General features: G+C 39.5%; 1 non-coding gene across 1 annotated transcript; it reads left to right on the top strand.

Annotated features, from left to right (window-relative positions):
- The first annotated feature begins 1,969 nt into the window (after positions 1 to 1,969).
- LOC141618125 (small nucleolar RNA R71) lies at positions 1,970 to 2,076 on the top strand. The gene has a single exon (XR_012531306.1). It is a non-coding gene; the product is annotated as a small nucleolar RNA R71 (small nucleolar RNA).
- The last annotated feature ends 3,627 nt before the right edge of the window (positions 2,077 to 5,703 follow it).

Below are 5,703 nucleotides of genomic sequence, written 5' to 3'. Positions count from 1 at the left end.
AATCCCTTCAAACTCGTTGTCCCAAAGACCACAAACTTCATTGAGTTGATCATTGAAAATCTCTTGCTTAGATGGAGACAACTCTCCCAATTTCTTCTCTTGGCCAATGAGGCCATCCTCTTCTTCCTTGGTTGATTTTGATGAGCTTTGCAAGCTCTCCTTGTCACAATTCACTTGCTCTTTGAATGGAGCATCTTCAATTTTCTTCTTCCATTGGAATTCCGATTTCTTCCTTTCATCCTTTCGGCTATAATGATCAATCATGAAACATGGTTCATGCAAACGAGGAGCTCTCATAGTCTTGTCAAGATTAAAAGTTATGCTTTCATCTCCCACTTCTAGAGTGAGCTCACTATGTTTCACATCAATCACCGCACCGGCGGTGTGTAGGAAAGGTCTTCCTAGGATGATTGGAATGTTGGAATCCTCCTCCATATCAACAATGACAAAGTCCACCGGGATGAAAAACTTCCCAATTCGCACGGGGACATCTTCCCATATCCCTAAAGGTGTCTTCGTCGATCTATCGGCCATTTGGAGTGTGATGTTGGTGCATTTAAGCTCTCCCATCCCCAATCTTTTACTTACCGAGTACGGCATGACACTCACACTAGCCCCTAGATCACATAAGGCTTTGTTGATCGTTGTGTCGCCAATGGTACACGGTATTGAGAAGCTTCCCGGATCCTTTAACTTTGGAGGCTAACTCCCTTGAAGTATTGCACTACTCACCTTAGTGAAGGCGATAGTCTCAAGCTTCCGGATTGACTTCTTCTTTGTGAGGATATCTTTCATGTATTTCGCATAGGCCGGCACGTGATTGATTAATTCCGTGAAAGGAATTGAGACTTCTAAATTCTTCACAATTTCCATGAATTTTCCAAGTTGATCATCAAATTTGGGCTTGGCTTGACGACTTGGAAAAGGAAGTCTAATCACAATGGGCTCCTTCTCCTTGGCCTTGTCTTCATTTTTCTTTGAACTTTCTTCTTTTGATGATTCTCCATCTTTGGAGTTTTGCACAATTTCTTCCTTTTCACTAGCTTCCACAACTTCATCCTCAACTTGCTTCTTCGGTGCTTCATACCTTGTACCACTTCTCAAGTGAATGGCACTAACCGTTTCATGTCTAGGGGGATTACTTTGAGGTGGTAATTGCCCCTTTTGTCTTTGTGAGCTTGAAGATGCTAGTTGAGTCAATTGTGTTTCCAACATCTTGGTGTGAGCTAGAATGTTGTTGATGGTGGTTTCCTTTGTTTGGCTATCTTTTTGCATTTGAGTGAAAAATTCTTGTTGATTCTTTTGCATTTGGAGGACCGCTTTTTGGACATCAAAACCTTGGTCATTTTGGTGATTGTATGGATTTTGATTTTGGTAACTTTGGTTTTGATTGTAAAAGGGTCTTTGATTTTGGTTTCTCATGGGTGGTGGAGTGTATGTTGTTTGAGGGTTTTGAACATTTTGGCTTTTGTATGAGAGATTTGGATGGAATTTGGTATTCTCATTGTAAAAATTTGAATAAGGGGTACCACTTTTATATGCTTGGAAAGCATTAACTTGTTCGGTTGTTCCCCTACACTCACTTGGGTCATGACCCAAAGTTCCACAATTCTCGCATATCCCACTTGGGATTGATGAGGATGCCGTCATGGCATTAACATGATGCTTTGATGATTTTGAGTTTTCCTCAAGTCTAGCCATAGCTTGTTCAAACTTCAAGTTGATAGTATCGATATGGGAGCTTAGTTGGGCACCTAATTGGGTAACGGCGTCCACTTCGTGCTTTCCTCCTCTAGTAGCCTTGCGAGGCCTACAATATTGTGAATTGTGGATTACCATCTCTTCAATTTTGCCCCAAGTTTGGTTGTCATCAATCTCGGTGAACATCCCATTCGATCCCATATTGAGAATGTTCCTAGAATCTTCATATAAACCATTCCAAAATTGTTGCACCAAAAACCATTCGCTAAGTCCATGGTGAGGACATGAGCGACAAATTCCCTTGAACCGCTCCCAAGCTTCATACAAAGACTCTTCATCCCTTTGCTTAAAACCCGTAATTTGAGCTCTTAGCATGTTAGTCTTTTCCGGTGGGTAGAATTTTTTGTAGAAAGCTAGAGCCAACTTCTTCCAAGAATCTATTCCAAGGGTGGCCTTATCAAGGCCCTTCAACCATTGCTTCGCGGTGCCGATTAAGGAAAAAGGAAATAAGACCCATCTAATTTGGTCTTGAGTCACGCCCGTTTGAGAGATAGCATCACAATAATCGCAAAAGGTTTCCATATGATAATGAGGGTCCTCACTAGGCATCCCCCCGAATTGGCTCCTCTCAACTAATTGGATGAAGGCGGACTTGGCAATAAAATTTCCGGTGAGATGTTGTGGTGTAGGAGTACCATTTGGTAGATTCTCCTCGGTGGGTACGGAGTGTGACGAGAATTTAGGCATTGTAGGTGGATTTTGTGGGGTATTGTGTAATGGGTTTTCTTCTCCTTCTATTGCGAAAGGATTGACAAACTCACTAATAGGTTGAACAACTTCACTAATACCTCTTAAATTCCTCCTAACAAGTCTCCTATTGTTCGTCAAGGTTCTTTCGATTTCACGGTCAAAAGGTAACAAATTACCTTGTAACCTTCTAGACATGCAAAATATCAAACAACTCGAAAACAATTAGAACAAACCTTGAGGAGTTTTACTTCCTCAAGGCGAAGAAAGACACAACTAATAACAATAAAAAGAAATCTAAATCAAACAAACACCGTCCCCGGCAACGGCGCCATTTTTGATGCGGGACCGCTAGGTGTTCACAAATTAAGATGTGGTCGTTGGTCACGGTCGAATCAAAACACAATTTATAGCTCCACAAGCAACTCTACAATTAGTAAAGAGGCAAGTAAAGGTCGGATCCCAAGGGACGGGAGTTGAAATGAGAATTCTATTGTAACTAGTGGTGTCTAAGGGGTGTCACAAATTGGGTTGATGTAGAAGGTTACTAAACTAGAATAGCAATGAAAATAAACAAGCGAGATGAATTAAAGGTGTGTAAACAATTTATTAAAGGCACTAGGGTGTCATGGGATCATAAGGGAATCATGGGATATGATCATACAAACATGTTCTCAAATTATAAGCAAGCAATTATTGTTGTGATGGATTGAGTTGGGTTATATCTTACAATCCTAGGAAAGTTTGGGTCCCGGAGCCGAATCGATTAGATTGTACAACACCTACAAGTCGACTTAATCTTCCCTACTCAACAACATGCATGGTCTAATGAGACTCGAGTTGGGTTATGTCTTACAAGTCTCATTGAAAAGATAGGAGATGATAGTAAATGCAAGGATTCATAGGCTTAGCATTTCATCAAATATAACATGTGCATGAGTTGAGATCAAAACAAGCAAGCAAATAAAACATGAAAGCATATTAATTTAAGCATGAATCATTCCCCATGTTGGTTTCCCCTAATCACCCATTAACCCTAGCTAAGAAACTACTCACTCATTATCATGTTGAACATGCTAGCAAGGTTGCCAATCATACCAACAATATGAAACATGATGAATAAATGAAAGTAATTAGCAATAATTAAAAAGGTATTAAGAGATTATACCTAATAATGATTCCAATAACAAAGCAAGAATAATAGAAGTACTTGAATGCTTGATTGAGAGGTTGTCAATCTCCCAACAATAACCCAAATAATCTTCAATTACCCAAAATAAAGGATGAACAAAAGAGAGATTGAAGAACTAAAACTTGGATTAAAACTTGATTAATACTTGATTACAATATTAAAGAGAGATTTGATTGATATTAACTACACTAATTATTGATAAGAAGAACATACTCCTCTAATTAGACTAATGGGGTATTTATAGTGAAAATTAGGGAGGATGCATTAGGGTTAACTAAGGGCTAAACTAGTAATTACACTTTTTAAGTTGAGCAAGGAGACTCCGGTATTTCTTGAGAGAAGGGCGTCTTTCTTTGAGGCTTGAAGAAGACAATCCGTGCTGTACTAGAATCCGGGCGGAATAGGGTCGGGACGGGCGGATTCTGGCGTTGGAATCCGAGCGGATTCAGGGGAATCCGGGCGGATTGTGGAGGTGGAATCCGAGCGGATTGTGGAGGTGGAATCCGAGCGGATTGTGGCAAAGCCGCTCGGATTGTGCTGCTGCGGGACGGACGGATTGGTGACAATCCGCTCGGATTGTCAGTCAGCAACAATTCTTCTTCTTTTCTTCCCTTTTCTTCATAAATTCCTTGGGGATTTCCTTGGGGACTCAAGGATCTTTTCTCAACATTGCTCTTCTACTATAATATGTACAAAGGCCTTCTAATCTTGTCTCTCCTTGATGCTTGGTCATTGAATTCGATCAATTTAGTCTTGTTTTGCCATGAAAATGCAAGATTCTTACTCCTTTCCTACCAAAGGATCAAAATCTCAAAGAATATGGAAAACAAAGAACTAAAGATAAGAAATGACCCAAATAGGCACTAAAAAGCATGGAAACAAGGCTAATTCGGGGGCTAAATATGCGCCAATTATGGTCACATCACCATGACCAAAAACTATTCTACTTATATTGAGGTATTATCTGTTACTCAGCTTTCCGGCTGACGTGTTTTCTCCCTTCGGGGCTACTCGTCATGGGGGTAGTTCCTTTTTGTCTTCTGGTTTTATTTCAGGTTTCTTCCGCTGCACTTCAAAAGGATTTTATTTCAAGTGGAGATTTTATTTAAAGATTTCGAAGAAAGATTTATTTAATTTTTTTATCTTGTATTATTTACTTTAAAAAATGGATTTGTAATAAGAGATTTTGTATATTAATTATAATATCTTTGAATTTCGGCGCGTTTTATATGTAAAAGTTAGTTTTAATTTAGCCAAAAATCAGGGGTGTTACATATTAGTTTGGAGATTTGTGAGTTTTGTGCTTGCTATAGCACCGTTTCTGTTGATTATGAGCAAGAAGTTGGATGCTGCCATATGGTTCCGTTTTGGTACTAGCTTGATCACCTGTACCTCCACTTTTCCATAATTATCTTTGCCTCTTCTTACCCATACCTCACATATCCCATGTTTACCTTGGCATGTGTCATGGTCATCTGTTTGGTTGGAATGCATATGTACGGTCATAGAGGTAATTTTCATATTTTATTGCTGGCATGTTTTCATAGGTCGCAGTTAGGTGAGAGTCACTACAAAATTAATTCTTTCTATCTTACATATATTCGCCTGTGCTTATGAGTGATACGAGCGACCCGTGAGAGTCCGATTTGATAAGTCTCTATAGTTGACAGTTCAGCGGTTTTTAACGACTACATAACTCGTTTGCATGATTCATATTGCTAATTGATTGTTAGTTGTTGCATTAAATTGGTTTAGGTTTTACATGTTGCATTTCGCTCTGAGATTGAACTCGTTCCATTAGGTAATTAGATCGAGTCTAGTTCTTGCTTGGGGACAAGCAAGGGTTTGGTTTGGGGAAGTTTGATGCGTGCCTTTTATATGATGTTTTACATCCCATTTTTCACGCATTTCAGAGCTCATTCATGTAGTTTATGCTACATTTCTCCCTATTTCCGTCTACTTCCGTATTTTTTGTACATTATTGCAGAAATGTGAAGAATCCAGCGGAAATCAAGCTAAATCCGTCCCCGAGTATCCTGCATGCATTTGACGTGAAGTATTTG

This window comes from Silene latifolia, chromosome 1, assembly GCF_048544455.1.
Source record: "Silene latifolia isolate original U9 population chromosome 1, ASM4854445v1, whole genome shotgun sequence".
In the NCBI taxonomy this organism is placed as follows: Eukaryota; Viridiplantae; Streptophyta; class Magnoliopsida; order Caryophyllales; family Caryophyllaceae; genus Silene; species Silene latifolia.
Note: the sequence above shows the minus strand (reverse complement) of the source record. Positions and strands in the feature narration are given on the sequence as shown.